The 24,605-nt window shown below is 46.2% G+C and overlaps 1 protein-coding gene across 1 annotated transcript in view; it reads right to left on the bottom strand.

Moving 5' to 3' along the window:
- ARPC5 (actin related protein 2/3 complex subunit 5) overlaps positions 1-24,605 on the bottom strand; it is a 1,051,210-nt gene that overhangs the window by 1,000,102 nt on the left and 26,503 nt on the right. The window lies entirely within an intron of this gene.

Genomic DNA, 24,605 nt, shown 5'->3' with positions numbered 1-24,605 from the left:
TTGGTGTCCTTGTCCCTCCTCTCTTTTGCCCTCCCTATTTTGTGTACATAAGGGCTTCTCTTACCATTCGTAAATGTTCTGTTTTTACAGGATATGTGGTACAGCAGGCATCCACATGGAAGGCCCCTAACCTGGTTGTCACCTCCTCCAACTTCCAGCGACAGCCCACACTGTCCTATCAGCCTCAGCAAATTCACAAATTCAGACTTGATGAAGGTGCAAGAATGGGCAATGCATAAAATAATGCCATGAACCTTCTCTCCTGCATACTCCCCACCACACACAGACACACACACACACACACGCCATGTGCACACACACAGTCCTGTCTATGAGACCTTGGACAAGTCACTTAACCTTCTGTAGCCTACTAAAAACAGTCATTTTCTCATGAGTTTGACTTGAGGAGCTCCCACAGGAAGTGCTTAATAAACAACCTTCTGTTACACAATGACTCTTTTTTGTTTATTCATTCTACTCATTCAGCTGACATTTGTTAATTGCACAGTGTATGCCAGGGCCTGGGTCACCCACAAAAGGGGTCAGGGATGTGTGAATTTAAGAAATTCCCCACTCCAAAGTCAAAGGCCAGAGTGGCAGCATGAAGAATGAGGCCAGTACCGTATAGTTTCTCACATAATCCACTGTCAACTATAACTACCTGGCACATTTTGGAGGCTGAAAACATCTGGATTCTCCCACTGCACTGGCCTTCCAGGATTTACCGAACAGAAATACACACATGCACATACAGTCTCAGGGCACTTTGTCAAAGCATGAAGCCAAAAGCTCTTTCCCTCTGCATTGTCTTCACTGTCGCATGGGCCTGTTCATTTCTGACAAGCGTTGGTCCCATCAGCCCAGCCAGCCTTCCACCCTCCACCCTTGCTCTTGGGAACAGATTGTCTTCATGATTTCTAAATGGTGTGGTGAGAAGGAGGGAGGGAGGGAGGTCAAGCCAAGGACAGGGGAAGGAGTCGATAACTATTCCTAGGCTTCTTCCTCCAAGCCGTGGAGCTGGAAGTTCAGATTTGCTGCCGAGTTTTATGAGCTGTCAAATAAGGCAAAAGAAAACTTGAGACCCAAACTTGTTCTTTCAGTAACAACAAACCCATTTCTCCCAGCAGAGGCTCACTTGAAATCACTAAGCCCAGCTAAGCTGAAAGAGCTCCCTAACTCCACCTGCCTTCCCCTGTCTCTCTCACACACACACAAGCTGGTCTCCCACACCTCTGACTGGCACTTGGGGCTCTTCCTTAGTCTCGTGCCGAAGAGGAGTCAAGCTTAGGAGACCTCTGGTCTGCCTCTTGGTGCTCCCTGAACTCTTGTTAGTGACGTCAGCTTCCGGTTTACTGGTAACAGCTGGACTGCTGCCCGAGGCCAGTAACCTGGAGTTCTCTTGCATGGAAGCCGGTGATGGGAAGTGGGATGTGAGTGATGGAGGGAAGAGGAAGCTGAACTCCACAGAGCCTCAACACTTGACGGAAGGGGAAAAGTGAGGAAACGGACCACAGAAGCACAGGAGTGAGCCACTGTTTCTGCTCCTCAGGGTCTCCAGGCCGCTTCCTTCTACAAAGCTAAAATGCAGTGATCTGGTGGAGGAGACAAATGTTTAACTTCCTCAGTTCACATCATGTTACTAATCCAGCCTCCTACTCTCCAGCAGCACTCAGCTTCCATCTGCTGGCCAGCTCTTTGCCTGGTCCTCTCCTGACACTGCCACGTTCCTTTGCCTATGCTGGCTCTTGCTGCCCCTTCGCCAAGAAAACTCGCCCATTTCTCCTTGCCTCTGGAAACAGCCTCCTTTGAGGTCCAGTTAAAACTGACCACTCACCTGAGGTCTCCTCACCCTACAACCGAGCACATGCTCTTCGTTCCTGCCAAAGAACATTCCTTTTAGGAGGGGCCAGGTGTGGGTGGCAAGGTAGGGTAGGAATCCCTGACAAGGATGATCCAGGGAGAATTCTGGTGTAAGACGTGGTCTTCAAGTGAAACTTGGTCTTCAAGAGTCAAGTTGCATGCTGGGGAAGGGTGACCCCAGAGCAGAGCCTAGTCCAGGCGAGGAGCAGGTCTGAGGGCCGCGATGATCGCAGAGTCAAACACCTGTGTTTAAGGACATGGCTACAGAACATACATTGTAAATAATGTTGTAGCGTGATTTCTAACAGTAAAAAATGGGACACAATCTTAGCACCCATCAGAAAAAGAATGAATAGATAATAATGAAATTGATCTTGTATCAACAGCGATAAACCTCAGAAACACAACAGTGAATGAAAAACATGCAAAGGATACAGTAAGACATCATTTATGTAAAGTTTGAAAGCTTGCAAAACCATATCATCTATTATGTGTGGCTACTTACATGTGTAGTAAAAGTATAAAAACATTCATGGGAAACATAAATACCAATTTCTGAAGAGCAGGGAGAGGGCAGGAAATGGCACAGGTGAGGGTTAACAATGTTCTAGTCTTTTAAAACATCAGCTGAAGCAAATATGGAGACATAGGGACAATATTCTCTATAGTCCTGCGTGCTTGTAGTATTTTATCATTTTTAAAGGAATAAAGAGTGCTCTAGGAGCAACTTCATGTTGGTGACAGACTGCAGCTGGTCGAGCTTCAGGTGCTGCAGTCAGCCACAGGTGAGAACGGTGACGGTGTGACACAGAATGGGTACTACTCCTCTCAGAGCTCTGGTGGCTTTTCAAATCGGCTTCATCTCCTATTTCTATGTCCTTGTCTCTAGTTTTCCTATGTAGATGACATGGGAAGAAGGAGACAAAGCTTTAACTTCATCCGTTCACATCATGTTACTAATCCAAAGTCCCAGACTCTCTTCCTCTGAAGTCCCACAGCTTTAGCGTGCGGCATGTGGGACTGGACCTCAACAATTGCTTTCGGATCAGATCTCACTCATCTTCACCCTGGATGAGGCTCTATTCAGTCTTCTTGGGTGTGTCACAATTTGGCACAAAACATCTTGTCCACATGGATGTTCCCCCCAGGGCTGCCTGCCCCCCACCTGCCAGACCCTCACACACAGCCCTTTTGGACTTGCCACAACTCTTTCCACAAGGACTCAGAGTCCCTCAGGGGAGAGCACACCCCAGAGTTTTGAGCAACATGGACTGACCAGCTGAGATGACCTGGGACGGCAGTTCCCACTCTGCAAATGTGTAAGAAGAATCACTGAGGGGGCTTTAAATACACACATATACGTACACACACACACACACACACCCCGCCTCTCACATCTGACCCCTCAAAAGGTCTGATTTGTAACTACTGGAGTGGGGGATTCTGACAAGTACCAAGTTTGGGAGCCAGGATCTACAGTGTAGTAAACCGTGGCAGGCACAGAGTAGAGCTGGAGGAGAATGAGAGCACGCAACCTGTTGCAGGCAGGGATTTTATAAGACTTAGTGAGTTCTTCCGTGCAGTTCCAGACACTCCTGCCAATAGCTTCTCCCTCCAGAACTTGGTTCTCCAAGAGTTGTATGGCTCAAACAAATGATATTAACCATGGATAAATGCTAAGGATGAATAGAGGTTGAGAATCTGCTTCCTCACCACCAGAAAGAGAAATTTAAAAAAAGGAGGTGTCACTTGGTCAGAGTCACCGTTTTGATTCGTTGATGGTCTCCTTTGGGCCACCATCATGGCTGCACATAGAATCACCTGGGGAGCTTAGACTGCCCATGTCCAGACCTCAGGTCAGTTGAGTCAGAATCTCTGGGCATGGGGCCAGGCATTGGCATTGTGAATATCATCTCAACTCAGGCAACTGAGCCACAGGGAGGGTTTAAGAACCACTTGTCCACCCTGCATGCCACTGAGTTGGTCACCGGCAAACAAATCTGAACAGACTAAAGCCCGCCTCTGAAGATCTCGGGGATGGTAGGGTGCAGGTTTGCAAACACGTACTCCAAGGGGCTTCAAGAGCCCAGGAAAGGAACTCAAAAGAATCCTTCAAGAGAAGGTGGTGAGAATGGGCAGCCATGAATGGGTAGGTTCTGTGCAGGGACTCCCCGGTGATGCATGAAGGAGCGTCCCTCTTGTTGAAATGGGATAAGAGAGTGAACCAGCCCCTACAAGACCAAGAGTTCAGGCTAGGGAAAGGCCTCAAGTTCATCTGGCTCCCAGATATGCTTTTGCTCAAGCCATTCTGAAGAAAGAATTCTTGAAGCCACCCTGACAGGAGACCTGCTAACCTCTGCTGAGAACTCCTTTACTGTGCAGGAGTTTTATCCCTCTGAGCTAACCTTAGGCAACAGCCCAGACCTGCTCCTGTCCTACCCTTTCCCGAACCAACTGCCCCCCATCCCTCAGAACACGCCGGCTGTGGAAGGCACATTCAGGCTAGAACAGGCATCCAGGCAATGAGCCCCTTCCCTATAAGACATGACCGACAAACCGCAAGGAAAGCAAATCCCCAGGAACGCCTTTGTATGAAGGAGGGATCCCTGGCTTAAAGGGGCTGAGGACAGTAGCTGCTTGTCCTCTCTGCAGGGTCCCCTCCACTGAATAAACAGAAAAGCAGGACTTACACACCTGATGCCTTTGGAAGGAGGATCAGAGGTTGTTACTATAATGGGGGCTGCATTGGTTGGAGCCCTGGTAAAAGAAAATCATCCTGGTGAGTTTGGTAATTGCCAACTGGTATGTTACCTAAGACATATGCATGACCTCATGTAGAGCGGCCAGGCTCATGGCTGGGATTTCAAGCACTTGCTCCAATTGTTTGCAGAGTTCTGGTCATTGGTATGCTCGGCACTTGGCCATCAACTTGACGCTAGGTTCTCGTGGATTGCTGTCCTATCAGGGACTGATAGCGTGGAATACAACCAACAGAGAAAATCCAATAAAAAGCCATTGTAGAGACTGATCTGCCACCATCCTGCTCCCCGGTGGCCCATCTAGTGGGTGGGGATGCTGGGAGGAGTGCTGGCTGATTTCCCAGAGGCTTTTTGTGTCTGCTGTAGACTCCTCTGGACATTTCCTGTCAATCACAAACTCAAGCTGGGGCCCACAGGCAAACAAGTCTCCCATGATCAGACTGGAATACAAATGGGGTTTTAGATTTAAAGATCAGGTTTGATGGCATGTGATGGGAGGGAAACATGAAGGAGAAACCCCTTTCCAAAGCTCCATCACTCTACAAGTGAAAATTCAAGACTCTAACAAGGCTCTGTCTTGAGTTCCCACCCCCTACTCCCAGGCTTTGCCCAAAAAAGAAAAAAGGGAAGCTTTAAATCAGGTCGCCCTAAATCCTCTTTTATCCTTGAGATTATCCATCTGGTATTTGTGTATTTGTGTTTCTGCCAATACAGTGGGATTCGGGTGCCCTGGGCCCTCTCTGGCTCCTGCTACAAGCCACAGAGGTGGCTTCAAACACCTGTCTCCCCCTTCCCCCTTTAGACGTAATTGGAAAAGAAAAGCTTGAGTAGCCTCCAACATAGAAATAAGTAGAGTCCTCAGGATGCGTAAGAAGACCCCAGGGCACACTGAGGCCTCTTCCCACATTGAAACATGCTCAGCCCTGAGTTCCTGCCCTCAAGTTACCAGTGAGACAGTCTTCTTAGCAGAAGCCGAGTCTACCAAACTGTGGCAAAGTCCTTATCCTTCAGGTGAAATGTGGCATCAAGACCATTGCTGGGTCCCCAGTTGATCCATTCTCATTACGGTCTCTGCTGCTTATTGAGCAGTGACTAAATGTTCTCTGACATAATCCCGACAATCCCTTATAAATGGGTGCTGATCACTCATTTACAGCTGGGGAAACTGAGCCTCAGAGAAGTTGAATATCGTCCCCAAGGTCACACAGCAGGAAGTGATGGCGCCATAATACCAACTCAGGTCCCCAGGCACACAGCCATTCAGTGCCACTCACACATGTGCCTTGGGTTACCATGCCATCATCATCACACTTTGGTTACACCGTTTGCCAGCATCACCACTGCCACCTTCTCCACCTCCCATCCAGTATGTCCTAGCCTTCCTTTGTTCAACCAAAACAGCTGTCCTATATTTGTCCCTCCTGGACCAAATCTCACCAACAACCCCTCACTAGTGGATGAGCACTGCCGAGACTGTGAGCAGAAGCAGCCAGTCCCCACCCCTGGCCAGCCTGGGTCCCAGGCAGACCTTCCTCCCAGCAACTACCACGTGGAGATCCTTCCTCCCTCTTCTTTCTCCTATGCTGCCTTCTCAAGCTTCCTGCTATCTTCTGGAGCTTTTCTACTCATCACCCAGATGACCTGGAGATAGTCTCTATTGGTCATGAGTTCTGCCCTCTTCTCCCCAGGCCACTCCAGAGAGACCTGTTCCTGTGAGTTACTATGCCATCCTGGCCCATCAGCCCAGGGCTTCCCACTGCTCTCAGCAGCCTCCTGCTTTGTGTCAAAGGAACTTCATTTGCCAAAGACTTGTTCATGTGTTGTCACTGGATTTATTTACATTTGCTACATGTCTTATTGGACTGAAGGACAGTGAAGGTGGCATCCCACTACCCACAAAGCAACCTCACCCTGCCCCTCCAGAGTGCTCTGTTCATACCGCTGACCCTGAGATGGGCAGCCGCTGAGCACACATGACATGAGTAACCATTCCGTCCTCTTGACCTGGGTTTCCTTCCGGGAGCAAAGGGGAGGTGGAGGCAGGCACTGGTTGGGAAGGTGACTGTCAGATTAACCCCGATGGGTAAAACTCCTCAGTCTTACAGCGTCTGTGAGCAAGGCAACTCGGCCTCCTGTGAACTCCCTAATTTCCAGGCTGGTGGGTGGTTATTTTTCCTCCAAAGCCCTTGGCCAGCCCTTCCTCTCACCCAAGGGCTGTGGTTTGGGACATGTTTTGACTTGAAACAGTCAGACCCATGGCGGTATTTGGAGTTGTAAGCCCCTTCTGTGCTAAAGGGAAAACATGAATGGTCTATTTAGAACCCGCTAACAATTCACAGTATGAAAACAGGCAACAATTCTGCTGCTGAAATGCCTGCTTTCTGAGAGTAGCCCCAGGGGAGCTGGCTGTCTGGCAATTCTGGCCCCTACTCTAGAAGACCCTGCACTAGTGGTGGCAATGATTCCAGAATATCATGCCTCTGTCCTGGCTTTTTCTCAGCCTCTCCTTAACCTCTTCCCAGAAGACTTTCCTCCGGGGGCCTGCGGTGTTCTTGTGCTGAGGGAGACCACTTTTTATAAACCGGATGAACTTTGCTCTGGACAAATGAGAGAAGGGTGAGTATTTGGGAGGGCCTCAGACAGATTCTCCTGGGCCTGGGTTGTTAGGTTTTCCCTCACCATCACAAACATACACAGAGTTCACCTGAGGGAGGAAGCTGGCTTCCTCTTAGGACAAAATGGCGGCCCTGGAGCTGTAGATGCATTCCAGGGTGTTGTCAGCACCAGAGAATCACAGAGGTTTTCTTTATTTAATTGCATCCTAGGATCAGAAGGGGAGATGTCAATCATAGGTTTGTAAATATTCAACCTAATTAAAAATAACCAGTTTACTGAAATACCAAAAGCTTGTTTTCAAACATTATCCACAATTTGGAATGGCATTCATCTAATTTATAAAAACTGAATTTCCTCGTAGATAATAAGTAATCCCAATAAAAATCCTGATTGGTTTTGTGTAGGAATTGGCAAACTGATTCTAGACTTTATGGAGAAATGAAAAGGAACTAGAATGGCAAGAACAATTTTGAAAAAGAAGAACAAATTTGGAAGACTGGCACTACCTGATTTGAAGACTTACTACAAAGCTACAACAATCAAGAAAGTATGATGTTACAATCGGTATAGACTAATGGAACAGAATAGCATCCAGAAATAGGTCCACACATATATGGCCAACTGATTTTAGACAAAAGTGTCTAAGTAATTCAATGAGGGAAAGGATTGCCTTTTAAAAAAATTGTACTGGTATAATTGGACATTCATATGTATAAAGTTAACTTTGATGCTAACCTCAAACCACACACAAAAATTAACCTGAAATGGATCATACTACTAAGTGTAAAGACTAAAGTCTAAATTTTTGGAAGAAAAAATAGAAGACAAAGCCTTTGTGACCTTGGATTAAGTAAAGATGTTTAGATAGCAGACAAAAATCATGAATCACAGAAGTAAAATTAACAAATTAGACTTTGCCAAAATTTAAAACTTCTGCTCTTCAAAGACACTGTTGAGAAAAATTTTACAGACTGTGATAAGACATGTGAAAAGCATATATCTGACATAGGTGTATATATGTTTGCACATATTTGATAAGTGTACCCCACATCATTAGCCCTTGGGGAAATACAAGCCAAACCACAGTGAAATACCACTCCACACTCACTACAATGGCTAACATTAAAAAAGACTAAAAGTACCAAGTGCAAGGGTGTGGAACTATTGGAACGTTCATATTTTGCCAATGGTGGGTGCAAAAATGCTACACAGTTGGCAGTTTGTGAAAAAGTTCAGCATTTCCTTAGTCAACCAGCAACACAATTCTTAGATATTTATCCAAGACAAAGGAAAACATATGTCCAAAAAGACTTGTATTTTAATATTCATAACAGCTCTCTTCATAATCATCAAAAAGTAGAAACCACTCAAATGTTCATTAACCAGCAGATGATTTAACAAATTGTGGTATATCCATATAATGGAATACTACTTGATAACAAAAATCCATGTAAGTGATAACCAACTCAAGATGCAGCAACATGGATGAATCTCAAAAGTATTTTGCTCAGTGAAAGAAGTTAATTACAAATGACTGTGTCCCATATAATTCCATTTATATGACACAGTGGGAAAGTCAAAACTGTAGAGACAGAAAACAGATCAATGTTGCAAAAGGCCAAGAGTGGGAAGGAAATCACAAAAGAACATGAAGGCCCCTCTTGATTGTGTGGTCATTACATGACTATTCACATCTGTTAAAACTCCTTGGACAAATTGAACACTTTAAAAGGGTGAATTATATGGTATGTATATTTATACTTCAATAAACCTAACTTTCAAAAAATATGAATCTCCAAAACAGCTTGGATAATGGAAACTCATTAATTTGGATCACCTTTATTCATATTTTAGTGACAATTTATACCCACAGGGGCCAAATTTTACATTTCCTCTATCTAAAAATTGTCATTGTTAACTTTTTTTTTCTTTTTGTAGACAGAGTCTCACTCTGTTGCCCAGGATGGTGTGCAGTGGCATGATTTCGGCTCACTACAACCTCCATCTCCCAGGTTCAAGTGATTCTCATGCCTCAGCCTTCTGAGTAGCTTGAATCACAGGCACCCACCACCACGCCTGGCTAATTTTGTATTTTTAGTAGAGACAGCGTTTCACCATGTTGGCCAGGCTGGTCTTAAACTCCTGACCTCAGGTGATCTGCCCACCTTGGCCTCCCAAAGTGCTGGGATTACAGGCATGAGCCATCACACCTGGCCTACTGTGAACTTTTATTATCCCACTAGGGGAAGGAGGAGAGAGATTCAAATTACTATGTACCAGGCTGGTACATCATACTAGGCATTTTGTACTATAGTACAATCTAGTATAGTAGGATATGGTACCACAGTATGGTATGGTACAGTATGGTGTGGTGTGGCACACTGATTTTATTTGGTCTTTGTTATGGGCAAAATTGTGTTCCCCAAAATTTATATGTTGAAGTCCTAACCTCCAGTACCTTAGAATATAACAGTATTTGGAGATCAGGGCCTTTAAAGAGGTGATTAAGATAAAATGAGATTGTTAAAATCCAGTCTGACTGGTGTCCTTAGAAGGCACAATTAGAGCACAAAAAGAGACACCAGGGGTGCACGGGGGAAGGACTATATGAAGACACAGTGAGAAGGTGGCCATCTGCAACCCCAGGAAGGAGGCCTCAGAGGAAATCAACCCTGCCAACACCTTGATCTTGGACTTCTGCCCTCCAAAAGTGTGAGGAAATAAGTATCTGTTTACGTTCCTCGGTCTGCGGTATTTTGTCATGACAGCCCTAATCCAGCCCTGATACAGTCTCTTACAGTCCACCCAACACACTAAGGTGAGATAGGCAGGGACAAAAGCCCAAAGCTCTGACAGTGTCAGTAGCCTGCCCGAACTGCAGTGGCTGGGGGGGGCGACCTGGGGTGAAACACGGGCCTGACGCCCAGAGCTCACACTTCTGCCACATGCTGTACCCCCATCCCCCCACCACCTAGACTGCTATTCTCAGGGGCTCAGAACTGGTTCTGTCATGTCTCTGAACAACCTGCACTGTGCTTACTTAGTAAATGTTGAATTGATTTGAATAATTAAAGATTTCAGGATGCAGGGACCTACTTTAAATATCCAGCTATTTTCCAGGGCAAATAAATACCACTGATTTTTACAAAGTGTGAATGTGATCATAAGAACTGAGAGCTTACCCACTCACCATGTCCTGAGTTCTGTGATTGCTGGACCCAGTGACAGGCGTAGAGTATGCCAAGGGGTGGCTCCTGGCCCTGTTCTCAGGCAGGTCTTACAGGACCTATGCAATGAATGCTGTGTTAGCCCCGATGTTCATTTATTCTGCAAACATTTATCAAGCACCTACAATAAAGCTAAAAGCCAAATTTTTTTTTCTCTCAGACAGACGTATCACTAGATCCTAAATTGTTCTAACCTCTGGCCCATTATAACAAAGGGGCTTGGCTGGGCACAGTGGCTCATGCCTGTAATCCCAGCACTTTAGGAGGCTGAGGGGAGCGGATCACCAAGTCAGGAGATCAAGACCATCCTGGCTAACACGGTGAAACCCCGTCTCTACTAAAAAATAAAAAAATTAGCCGCGTGTGGTAGTGGGCACCTGTAGTCCCAGCTACTCAGGAGGCTGAGGCAGGAGAATGGCGTGCGCCCAGGAGGCGGAGCTTGCAGTGAGCCGAGATCGCGCCACTGCACTCCAGCCTGGGCAACAGAGTGAGACTCTGTCTCAAAACAAAAACAAAAACAAAAGCAAAAACAAAGGGGATTTGTGTTGTTCATTTATTTTGTTTTTACATCAGATTTCTTTTTTTTTTTTTTTTTTTTTTTTTTTGCCATTCTATGCACCAAAGCCAGGTGAAGAAAGCGACCTGGAGTTGAGGGTCTTGCAGTTGAGAAGTGGAGAAGGATCTCCTTGTATTCTGAGCATTTCCTGGAGGCCAGAAACTGACCTCCTGTTCATCATTAGATTCTGAGGGCTCAGCAAATAGCGAATTTTTGGCAAATGTGTTTTGGACTTAGAACTAAATTTTAGATAAATCAGCTGCTCAGAGTAAAAAGCAGCCACTTGGGGAAGTGATTAAATGCACATTTAAAACTCAGCCTCTGGGAGAGCCAGGCGCACTGGGCTGCTCTGAGAGGTGTCCTTTGCTCAGCCAAGGTAAGGACAGGGTAGCCCTGGCGACAAGGGGAGCAAAAAGCTGGAAATGGGACTTGAAGGAAAGGACAGTAGTGGACCGTTGACTGAAACCAGAAAATGAAGAGGTGGAGACGATTTTGTGCAGAATCCAGTGGAGCTTTGGGTTTGAGAGGCCAGAAGGCTGTGTCCGTGGAGATGGCCAGCCAGCAGCCTGGAGCTGCGGAAGGGAGCCATCAGGACTCTGGCTGGGGAAGAAGAGCCTGAGGACTCAGCCTGGCTCCTCCTTCTGCCTCACTCCCCCTCTTCACCAATTGGCAGGTTTGCTTATGCTACCTTTTATGTATTCTTACATCTTTTCCTTCCTGCCCACCGCTTGCAACCATATGTCCTCATAATCTCTTCCTTAGATGACTGCCTTCTCACAGGTCTCCCCTGCCAGCCTCTGCTCCTCTTAGATTCACCCTTCACACCATCACCAGTCACTTGTCTGAAATGAAATTCTCAGGATCTCCTTGGCCTGCTCAAAGCCTGCCCCATGCTGGACTCCCTCTCATTCTTCAAGACTCAGCACAGGCATCCTGTCTTCCAGAAGGTGGTCCCTGAAGTTCCCAGGCACAGCCAGGAGGGCTCTGTGCACTTAGAGGTCATTAAGTGTCCTGCGTGACCACACCAAACTGCCATTGCCTAGTGGTTATTATGTCTTCCTCCCCTGAGGCCTGTGACCTCCTCAGGGCTGCAACCATAGCTGGAAGTCTCTGTCGTCAGCACCTATCCCAATCCCTGGAACATACAGGCATTCAGTTCTTCTTGGGAGGGAGAGAGAAAGAATGAGGAGCAGACGCTAATCTTGAAACATGTCTATATATGGTGGGGTAGCAGCCAAGTTTCCTGTATCCTACTTGAGGGGGCTTGGCTTCCTGCTGAGTCAGGAGAATTCAGGGCTAACTGCTGGCTTTGTCACCACCTACTGTCTGACCTTGATCAGGCTGTCTAACCTCTATGGGCCTCGGCTTTCTCATCTAATAAAGGGGTTGGGCCAGATGAACTCCACAGTCCCTTCAGCTCTGATTCTAAGGGCACCATAGGTCTCCTGACCACAGGAGTCTTGGCCCCATCTCTGCACCCAGGGAATCACCTCCCAGGGCCTCCAGCATTTTCCCTGCCCTGATCCTACCTCCCTGGTCCCCTGACTTCCCTCTCCCTGAGCTGGAGAAGCCCATGGCAGCCTCATTAAGTGGCACTGACTGTCACAGCCTTGCCCATGGAGCCTATCAAACAGCTTTCAATGGAAATTAAACATACATGGCTTCTCTTCTGAGTTTAACCAGCTGTTTTCTGGAGACAGGATTACTTTCTCATTAAGAGCAGAAGTCCAGATGGCCAGGTCTTTGGATCTTCTTTATTGTCTTCTTTAGAGGCTCATTAAATTCCTCTTCCCACCCACTGCTGGAGGGGAGTCCACCAGGCCTCTGGGAAGCCCAGTCCCTCCTCCTACAAGCAGCCCCTCCTCCCTGCCAAAACTGGGCTGCATCCCCTATGAATAATGAAGCCCTGCTGGGCTCAAACCAGGCCACCTTTCCTTGGATCTCTGCCACTTGTGGAAACAGGAGATGAAGGACATAGTCTCTCTCCTCACATTTCTCATAGTTTCTTTAAAAATGCAAGAAACAGCTATTGAGGAGAATTGAGATAAGTTGCAAAATACACATCCCACTCCTAAATTATTCTTTTATCTCCCAATAGAATAACCCCCACTGGGTAGGGACCTTGTCTTGCTCACTCACCACTGGATTCCCTCCTCTTGTACATACCAGGCATTCAAGAGATCTGTTGAATGAATAAATAAATGTCATTTTCCTTGTCATATCCCCAGCTCCTAGAACAGCCTTTGAATCAATAAATTCTTGCTAAAAAAAGAATGAATAATGAATGAATGAATGAATGAATGAATGAATGAATGATTTGCACAATGCTTTGAAGGATGAAGAGGAGTTAACCAGAAATGAAACAAAAAAGGAAAGGGGCAAGCAATCCCAAGAGCACGCACAGAGGATGGCATTTGCAAAGGCAGAAGAAAGTGTGGAGCTTCCAGGGAACAGTGACTTGTTGGAAGTGGCCCAACATTCTATCTGAAAAATGAGTTTAATCGAAGATTTACAGGAAAGTGGCAGAGGACAACCTAGCTTTTCTCACTTCTTTCCCTTCTACCATGAACTTATCTCCTTTAGATCATTAACAAAATCACAGGGACTTCATATTTCCACCATATTAACCTCAATCTTTTTGTTTGCAAGCAACAGAAACTTCAAACTCCTCAAGCTAAAAAGTAAGCAGGTGTAGGAGATGGTTCTTGCTATTTATCTATGTTTCTATGTACACATGTGTGCATGTCTGTATTTATATATCTCTCTCTCTAATCTTGGGTTTACTTCCTTCTGAAATAACCTCATTCTCTCCTACTTAAAGAGCTTCCTCTTTGCAACCACAGGAACAGGTTTGCATGGCCCCCACAGCGTTGGAAGCACTTATATAACATCCAAATAAAAATACTAGGAGAGGGCAGAATGTAGTGGCTCAGCCTGTAATCCCAACACCTTGGGAGGCTGAGGCAACCAGATTACTTGAGGTCAGGAATTTGAGACCAGCCTGGCCTATATGGTGGAATCCCATCTCTACTAAAAATACAAAAATTAGCCAGGTGTGGTGGTGTGCACCTGTAATCCCAGCTATTTGGAAGGCTGAGGCATGAGAATCGCTTGAACCTGGGAGGCGGAGGTTGCAATGAGCAGAGATCACACCACTGCACTCCAGCCTGGGTGACAGAGTGAGATTCTGTCAAAAAAAAGAAAAGAAAAGAAAAGAAGCCCAGGAGAGGATTTTGATGGATTCTGGTTGATCACATGCCCACTCCAGCTCAATCTCTGCAACTATTGGCCAGCCCGTGTCATGTGCCTTCCCATGATGGACAGCACCATGACTGACAGACTCAAGAGAAAGCGAGGAGTGTTCCCCCAAAGGAAGAGATGCTGGGGAAAAATAAAACCACAGATCCCATCACATCAGCCATGCACACATCCCAAACAGCCAGGTGCCATGTTGGGATACATTGTAGTCATGTCCAGCTGTCCTCACTCATCAGAAGAGGAGGTAAGCTTTGTATCTTACATTCATCAGAGGAGGAGGTAAGCTTTTTGTCTTACACTAGCCTCTTCTCTGGAGCTCAGTTTCTTCATCTGTAAAGTGAGTATGCTGGGCTAAATTCATCTTTAAAAGTCCCTTCCAAATAGGACAGTCTGGTATTTCTCAGAAGTTTACATTTCAAGGCTTGCTAACTTATCTTGAGTAATGGAAATGTATGTTTCCTTAATTAATTAATTCATGAGGTAAGCTTGGATATTTTATCTTTCTTGTTCTTAGTCATTTCAAAAACACTGAATGTAAGTTCAGCAAAGGAACCCAATCTCTTTCCCAAAGTAAATTTTTTAGTCTCATTCGGAATTGGGTAATTTGGATCATCCTCTTTGGAAGAATGAGATATTTGAGATGAAATACTTTAGATCCATCCCAATTTTTAATTCTTGGGCTCCCAAATTTTATTATTTTGAATTGATCCTGGGAGCTACGGAAAGGGAAATCATTCCTCCTTAAGGTTATTTGAAACTCACTTGACTTTAGTAGAGAATATTTCAGGTTAGTGTCTGTAAGCCTGAAACTACTGTTTTTGTTTTATATTTACTGAGCACCATGATGTTCTTGTAAGGTGCAGAGAAATCAGAAACACTGATCTATTAGCCATTCACAGTGCTGTGGGACTCTGTGCCTTTTCCAAGCACATCTATCTGCTCTTGCACCCCCAAAAACCCTGGTCAGAGGCAGGACAGATCCAGAAAACAGGGCACAAAGAAGGACTATGATGTATTCATAGTTAACAGCTATTTGGTCATGCTAGAATATGAAATCCAAGTGTTCTGAATTCCAGTCCAGTTCCCCTTTGATATAATCATCCCATCTCCCCTTCCCCTCCAACCACATTCAAAGCCTCCTTCTCCCAGACCCAGAACCAAGCCCCAACCCCCCCTCACCCAGCTACCAAGGCTCATTGGTAATGTCATGACCCTGGCCACTGGCCTCACTGAACCTTTCAATCTTGCCTCCCACAAGCATCTTTAGTCGGCACTGTGACTTCCAGGCACCTATGCTATTTGCAGAGAATTCCCTTTCCTTAATCCAAGCCCAGTAATCTAAATGTTTGACTCCCTGAGAGACCCTCTAGCACAACCAAGTCTTTGTTTGACGGTGGAGCCTGCCTCCCCTATACCCCTCAGCTGTCTGAGGCCCACGCCCACAGCCCCACTCACCCACACACAACAGAAGACCTGTGCCTGTCTTCTACAGCTGTGAGGGGGCCACAGAGGATGTGGGCACTGTCCACTGGCCCCAGGGGCTGAGGGAGTCTTCAGAGCCCAGCTGGCATGACTCACATGTTCTGCAGCTGGTAGGATCCTGGGCTGCAGAGGCAGCACCTGCATGGTGTATCTTAGATCACTGGCTCAGGTAGCAGGTGACTCAGCTTCTCCTCGAACACCCTGCCACCCCTCCAGAGGAACCCTGTTCCTCAGAGACCACAGCTTTCTTTGATGGGCTTGAGTGGCTAAGGCCTGGCATGGCGAACAAAACCTAACTTGAGAAGAACCTCAATTGTCTTCCTGATCATTTTCCCAAATAGTCTAGTACAAACCATATCCAGCAGGCCATTTCTTCTCATATTTTTTCACTCATAAAAATATTTATTGGAGGCCAGGCGCAGTGGCTCCTGCCTGTAATCCCAGCACTTTGGGAGACCGAGGCGGGCAGATCATGAGGTCAAGAGATCGAGACCATCCTGGCTAACACAGCAAAACCACGTCTCTACTAAAAATACAAAAAATTAGCCGGGTGTGGTGGTGAGCACCTGTAGTCCCAGCTACTCGGGAGGCTGAGGCAGGAGAGTGGTGTGAACCCGGGAGGCGGAGCTTGCAGTGAGCCAAGATCACACCACTGCACTCCAGCCTGGGCAACAGAGCGAGATTCCATCTCAAAAAAAAAAACATATATATGTGTGTGTGTATATATATGTGTATATATGTGTGTGTGTGTGTGTATATATACATATATATAGGAGGTCGGGAGCAGTGGCTCACGCCTGTAATCCCAGCACTTTGGGAGGCTGAGGTGGGTGGATCATGGAATCAGGAGATCGAGGCCATCCTGGCCAACATGGTGAAACCCTGTCTATACTAAAAATACAAAAATTAGGCAAGCGTGGTGGTGCACATCTGTAGTCCCAGCTACTCAGGAGGCTGAGGCAGAAAAATCACTTGAACTCGGGAGGCAGAGGTTGCAGTGAGCCGAGATCGCGCTGCTGCACTCTAGCCTGGGCGACAGAGCCGACTCCATCTCAAAACAAAACAAAACAAAACAAACAAACAAAAAAACAAAAACAAATTTACTGGATTTCACTATATTTTTGGAACATTAAAGAAGCTGACATGCTTTTCTAGAACACTCACTTTCCCCATGCCTCGAGGTCCATGAAAAATGCTCCCTCATTCAGGAAGCCCCTCCTACAATTTCTATTTTAATTAAATTAGTGGCACAGAGAACCATGAGGGCTTACTGCTCACAGTTGTCTCCTAATGGCCAGACTTCCCTCAGCCACTGGTACTGCAGCTAACTCTGTTAGCACTTGACTAGATGTGGTCTGAAACGTCCCAGAGCCAGGGTCTTTGATTCTCCTCTCCCCACCCAGAACCCTGCAATCCATCACACTTTCTTGCAGGATCTCTCCTCCCTCACCTGCAGAGGATTTCACAGGCAACCCTGCCTGTCTTTTTGCTGCTTACTCTGGTCTTCTGCACATGGGAACCAGATTCATCTTCCCAACAAAGTACTGTGATTGTGCCCTACACTGACTCAAAAACAGCCATTAGTTTTCCACTGTTCATAGGATTCTTTCAGTCATTCATCAAGTACTTGTTGAGAACCTACCATATACCAATTACTCTACAAGACCCTGAGGATCCAGCCGTGAGCAGAATCGAATTGCAGTGTAGATGGGAAGAGCCACACAGGCGAGCAAAACAATGATGTGATGAGCGCTGTCCTAGGAAGTACGAAGGAGTGTCAGGGAGGTGTAGACCACCAGCACCTCACCTGGGCGGGGAAAGGTTTCCTGGGGTTGGACAGCTAATCTGGGCAGAAACTCCCTGGTCTGCACTCAAGGTCTAGGCCCCTTTTCCTCCAAGCTGTCCCCACTCTGAGTGTTGGCTCTGAGTAAGGCACTCCTTAGCTGACTTAAACACCCTGCCCGCTTGCCTTCCTCCCAGTCCTGAGTTCTGAATCCTTTCTCCATGTGTGGGACTGAAACTCCAGCAGGGCAGGACCAGCAGCCCTTTAGCCAAGTCCAGCCCCACAGTCAGCACAGGATGGACCCACATGATATATTTTAAAGGTTTGAATTAGGTGCTCTGGCAGAGACCATCAGGGCTGTAGCCAGGCTGTGACCGCCCCGCTAAGGATGACATTTCCTCACCAGTCACAGGACATGTGTGAAGCTGAGGTGGGCCACTTCCAAGGCTGGGCTTTCACAATGCTGCACGTGCCCCACCCACCGCCCTTTCCTCTCTTCCCCCGGCTGACACTTGGGCAGGTGGTGACCCAGCCTTGATCGTGGCCTTTCATATTATGACCAAGACATGCAGAAGACACTACCATCCTGGTCCCTTAAGCCACTGTATTGTTGGCAGGGCAGCACAGGCTTATCTCAATGAATACAGTTGCCAACGTGTCAGATTTCAGATTTCCAGCATCCACCAAAAAGGTGGAAGATCTAGCAACACTACGTCCACAGTCCTGCAGGGCAGCAGTCAGCAGGCACCAAGTCACAGTTTGCCACAGATCCCACCATGCCCGGTGATCTGAGGTCTGGTGTCCCTGCCACAGCCCTTGAACTACTGCTTTTCTGACCCTTCACCCTTTTCTATAAACTGCCTGATTCTTGCAGACAACTGTAGTTTAAAAACTACCCTGAAGCTTATTTGAAGCATTTGAGCCTCTGAGTAGAACATAACTCAGGGAATCCAACTGCTGGTGAACCTCCTGCCTGGCTCTTCCCTCAGGAGTTTTTGCCACTTAAAAACCCACACCTAGGCTCAGTGCGGTGGCTTATGCCTATAATCCCAGCACTTTGGGAGGCCAGGAGTTCGAGACCAGCCTGGCCAACATGGCGAAACCCCGTCTCTACCAAAAATACAAAAATTAGCTGGGCGTGGTGGCGCGTGCATGTAATCCCAGCTACTCTGGAGGCTGAGGCAGGAGAACTGCTTGAACCTGGGAGGCAGAGGTTGCAGTGAGCTGAGATCACACCACTGCACTCCAGCCTGGGCGATAGAGCAAGACTGTCTCAAAAGAAAAAACAAAACAACAAAACAACAGAAAACACCCACAACAGTTATTTCAATCCTGGTTTAGGACCTAGATCAGACCCAGTGCCTAACGAATATTCTGCATGTCCTCTTTACATCCCTGAAATTAAATTAATGTTACCCACCTACACACACAATTTAAAAAATCAGTATAATGTCCTAATTGAAATATAAAAGAGAAATAAAAGTCGTCTCTGATGACATCATATGTGTTTCAATATGTTAAAGTTTGGTGCAACTACCTTAGCAGCCAGCAGGAAACAGTCAGATGCTTGTGTGCAGAAAAACACCACCGCAAACCTGACAGCTGCAAATGCAGAATGGCACAGGTGTGTGTGGTTTGGGTAACTCAAATAGCACAAGTGGCATTGGCATTAGGGATGTGATTTTTCCAAATGGTGAACAACACAAAATCTAGTTTATCCCTGATTCTCACAACAGTTGCATTCCTGGAAAAACTTCATGCATTTAAAAATACGCAGCTAATACTCCATGGTCATGAGTCAAATGGAGTTTGATTTTAGGCTCAGATTATTCTGAACATGTACTCCACTCAAGAATGCACAGTGGGCTGGGTGCAGTGGCTCACGCCTGTAATCTCAGCACTTTGGGAGGCTGAGGCAGGCAGATCGCCTGAGGTCAAGAGTTCGAGACCAGTCTGGCCAACATGGTGAAACCCCATCTCTACTAAAAATACAAAAAAAAAAAAAAAAATAGCCAGACATGGTGGTGTGCAGCTATAATCCCAGCTACAGCTACTTGGGAGGCTGAAGTGGGGGAATTGTTTGAACCAGGGAGGTGGAGGTTACAGTGAGCCAAGATCGTGCCTCCGCACTCCAGCCTGGGCGAGACTCCATCTCAAAAAAAAAAAAAAAAAAAAAAAGAATGCACAGTGGGCACCCAGCCATCACGCAGGACAGGAACAGTTCTTCATTGGGAGCCATCACCCAGAGCATTGCAGGCTGTCTAGCATTTCTGCCTTTTCCCATTAAATGGCGAGACCATCCCAACTCAACCATTAAGACAACCAAATTCACCTGTACAGATGCTTTCCCAGTGAGAATCACTGCACCAAATCAAGAAGTCACACAGAGAGGTGAATGGGAATAGTGGATAGGACTCCAAGATTTTCCTCAGATCTCAAAGATAATGAGACATCACCTCAACATGATTTCTTGCTATCCAGACTTGTTAGGTTTTTTCTTCAGCAAAGGAATCAGCAATGAACAGAAAAGACTGTAGTAGCCTCCAAGGTGAGTGTCCTGTTGGCTTTTCCCTCTTAGGACCCTGGGAGAAGAGGACGAGGTAGAAGGCTGCTCGTCAGACAAGCCCCTCCTCCCCACCCCACTCAAACCCAACAAGACAAACTTTACTTCTTGATTTCTGTTTTTAAAAAGGAAGAACAAATAAAGCAAGAGGCTGAAACTGAATGAAATTCAGTTCTCCTGTCCCTTACATCTCCTGTCTATTAATAGCCTCTTTGAATGAGTCACATTGAGACATTTATTGGCTGTCTCTCAGAGTGCTTTTACCCAAAATAGTTCCCAAGCCATGTTTCTATGCTGCTGTGACGCTGGGGCAGCCAACACAGGCGCCGTTTCTCGAAGAAGAAACATGCATGTAAATCAGGTTTCACCTGGGCAGGCTGAGCCGGGGCCCACAGTCAAAACACCAGTTGGCCCTTCACAAACTTGAAACACTGAGGACATGAAGGCTTCATCCTCCGGACTCTCCCCCAGAGACCAGCCTCCTGGCGTCTCCTTGAAGAAGCACCTCATTGTCTCCACAGACCTTGGTGTTGTCTCAACTCTTATGTGGTTTCTTTAATAGCTTTTTGGGGAAATGCTGTTGTGCTTCCACATGTGTGTAATGAGGGGACAGGGACAGAGAGAAAACAAGTGAGATGTTCCTTCTCCCACGACCCCAGAGCCAGGGTCTGCTCGTCCTTGTCCCTCAGAGCCTAATCCCCTCAGGGCAAGCGCCTCACTTTCCTCATTTCATGCCACCCCAGCCCCTCATTTCCTCCTCTGTCCCAAGCCATTTTTAACTGTCTGACTGGGAAGGATCTGACCTGACAGGACAATTAAATATTAATACTGTGATTGAAGAGTCTGCGTGCAAATCAATTAAAAATAGGACATGTGGGGCTCAGATATTTTTAACCTATTTTTTCTTTCTGTCTGGAAAACTCTTGCTGCATAGCTCAGACCTGGGTGCCTTGGGGCTGGGATGGATTCTGGAAGGTAGGGAGGACAGGCTGGGAAGCTGGTCACCACTGTCCTCAGATGGGTGCTGTGTGTAGGGGCTGATGTGGCCTTTCTCCTACCACGAAGACAGAAGGGAGTTCCGTGCACCAGTCCCCTCCTCCTCCATCAAAACCTCCCAGGACTAGCTGTCACTCTCTTTGGGCTCCCCTCCTGTGTCAGTCTACATCAGATGTTTGTAATTATTTGATTTTTGTATTGCACTGTATTCTAGAATGTGAGGGAACGCATTCTAGAGGGCAGGAACCATCCTCTCCGCCCAGTCCCTGGAATCTGTTGGGCACTTAATAAATGTTTGTGCAATGAACCAACAGCAAGGCAATGACATCTGCCACTTGTTACAACTTCCTTGTTTGAAATGGCAAACCTGTTTAATGACATTTAAAAGCTTAATCCTCCTGCCCCTTCCAAGTCAACTCGAGGTGGCATGTGGGTGAAAGCAGCTTACATGGAAAAAGTATAAAGTTTATCAATAAACATGTATTCCATCATTTCTTTCTGTAAAGAAGCAGAGTGGGCAGCTGCTCCCAGACCCCGACATAAATTGATTACCCACCATCAGCGGGCACAGATTTTGGCTCTGAGCTTCCTGGAAGCCCAGGCCAAAAGGAAGACATTGTAGGCGATATGGTTTTCATTTACTCACCCAAAAGATCACAAATCGGTCTGCAGAGACAAAGCTTTCCCAAAACTCTCTAACTGAAGAGTGATTTGGTATGTGAATCCTTACACTGAAATCCTAAAGCAATTAGCTGGGCATGGTCGTGGGCACCTGTAGTCCCAGCTACTCAGGAGGCTGAGGCAGGAGAATCGCTTGAACCTGGGAGGTGGAGGTTGCAATGAGCCAAGATGGCGCCACTGCGCTCCATCCAGCCTGGGCGATACAGCAAGCTTCTGTCTTTAAAAAAAAAAAAAAAAAAAAAAGGCAGAAATCCTAAAGCAAGCTTGTCCAGCCCACAGCTCACGGGCCGCATGCAGCCCAGGACAGCTTTGAATGCGGCCCAACACAAATTTGTAAACTTTCTTAAAACATTATGAGTTTTTTTTGTAATTTCGGCTATTGTTAGTGTATTTTAAGTGTGGCCCAAGACAATTCTTCTTCTTCCAGTGTAGCCCAGGGAAGCCAAAAGATTGGACACCCTTGACAGCTAAAGTGTCATTTAGCTGTTCCTCAAATAAGCCACACTGACTTCTGCCCAGGACTCGTCCATCTCCTGGAATGTTCCCCAGAGCTTCTTGATATTCACCTCTCTGCTCAAGTGTCCCCTCACAGCAGCCATCCTGCCCCCCAGCACCCACTCCTAGCACCACACTCAAACCACACTTTGCCTTCCTTTATTTCTCTCCGTTGCATTTACACTCCACTCATCCAAGCCCATTACTTATGTGTTTGCCTGCTTGTTTTCTGTTTCCTTCACTAAACTATAAGCCTCATGAGGGCAGGGATTTTGTCTGTTTGGTTCATTGCTGTATTCCCAAGTCCTAGATTAGCACTTGGTATCTAACAAGCATGAAATATGTATTAGCTGAATTGTGAATCAAGGACATTTTCAAGCAGGATTTTTGGAAGTGACAGAAACACTGTTTTAAAAGGAGACACCTGTGAGTATGATATAACATGTTCCCAGGTACTTTGATTTCTTATAATACAATTTCATATGGGGATAGAATGTGGAGGATCTATAAATGGGTTGCATTAACAAGTTCCTGGGTCTGTCATCTGTCTCAAACATCAGGAGCCTAAGTGAGATTTGGCAAGCTTCTTTCACTCAGGGTCTGCTCTTAATTGGACTTCCCAGCAATTACTCCAAGTACAGCTCTTCAAGATTGCTTAAAATGTGAACCTTCTGGTTTAGCTACCGGACAACAAGGCAAAGTGCCACTCACCTGCAGATGCTTAAGAGCTGGATTTACACCCTCATCCTCTGAAAAAGAGAACTAACTTCAGCAGGAACAAGGACAGCTGGAGTAGCTACAGGCAGAACCAGGGCATCCTGTAAGAGAACTCTGAATGCTGTCTGGAGCTCACACAAGTTCCTGGAGTAATGCTTTAAATTCTATAATCTATAATGCCTTAAATTCTATATCTGTATGATATAGAATCTGTATTAGTTATCTGTTGCTGCATAACAAATTATCCCCAAAGTTTAGCAGCTTAAAATGACAAACATGTATCATCCCATAGTCTCCATGGGTCAGGAATTTGAGAGCAGCTTAGCTGGATGATTCTGGCTCAGGGTCTCCCACCCGGTTGATGTCAAGATATTGGTCAGGGCTGCTGTCATCCAAAGGCTTGACTGGGACTGGAGAGTCAAGGTGGCTCACTCACGTGCCTGCTGACGGTTTCTCACTGGTTATCCTCACCACCAGGGCCTCTCCATAAGGCTGCTTGAGGACCTTTATGACATGACAGCTGGCTTCCCCCAGAGCAAATGATCCAAGAGAGAGTGAGCAAAAGGGAAGCCTCAATGCCTTTATGGCCTCGTCTCAGAAGTCAAACAGTCTCTTCCACTACGTTCTATTTGTCGAAAGTGAGTTGCTAATTTCAAGCCATATTCAAATGAAGAAAAATTAAGCTCCACCTCTTAAAGGGAGCAGAATTGAAGAATCTGTAGACATATTCTACAGCACACCAGCTAATGTGAAGAAAGTGGTCCCAGCAGGAGAAACATGTGCAATAGCCATTACCAGGCAGAGAGGTTCTGTGTAAGAGGAAGCACGACGCACTGAAAAGATCCTGGATGAAGAATTAGACGTTCCAGGACTCACATCTCAAGCCCATCACTTACCACCTGCATGAATTCAAAGACGATGTTTACTTTCCCTGGGCTTCAGTTTTCCTTTGTTTAAGATAGAGATAATATTACTCATTTTGCTGAAATACTATGAGAAATAGAGAAAATCCATGTCAATCTCTCTGGGCACACAATAAATACTTAAGAAATGGTAGGTCTTATTAAATTGTGCCATGACACCTCTGTGAATCCTTAATTTTTGAAGAATTATAAATGGGTATACTGTACAGTGTAGAAAAATGGATAAACCACTAAAGAGTATTACTGAAGATATGCCACATAAATGGCAGTAGATGTTTATCTAATATAGTAATTTTGGTTTGACACTCAGCTTATCCATCTGGGATATTTTTGTGTACGCGCGTGTGTGTGTGTGTGTGTGTGTACACTGTGCCCCTACTCCTCCAATAACATTTAAATGGCTTACAAAAATACCAATTGCAGCCAGGCATGGTGGCTCACACCTATAATCCCAGCACTTTGAGAGGCTGAGGTGGGAGGTTTGCTTGAGTCCAGGAATTCGAGACCAGCCTGGACAACGTAGGGAGTTCCCATCTCCACAAAAATTAGCTGAGCATGGTGCAAGTACCTGTAGTTCCAGCGACATGGAAGGCTGAGGTAGAAGGATCACCTGAGCCCAGTTTGAGGCTACAGTGAGCTATGATTGCATCACTGCACTCCATCCTGCACAAGAGAGAAAGACCCTGTGT

This window comes from Macaca thibetana, chromosome 1, assembly GCF_024542745.1.
Source record: "Macaca thibetana thibetana isolate TM-01 chromosome 1, ASM2454274v1, whole genome shotgun sequence".
In the NCBI taxonomy this organism is placed as follows: Eukaryota; Metazoa; Chordata; class Mammalia; order Primates; family Cercopithecidae; genus Macaca; species Macaca thibetana.
This window is presented reverse-complemented; position numbering and strand designations above follow the sequence as displayed.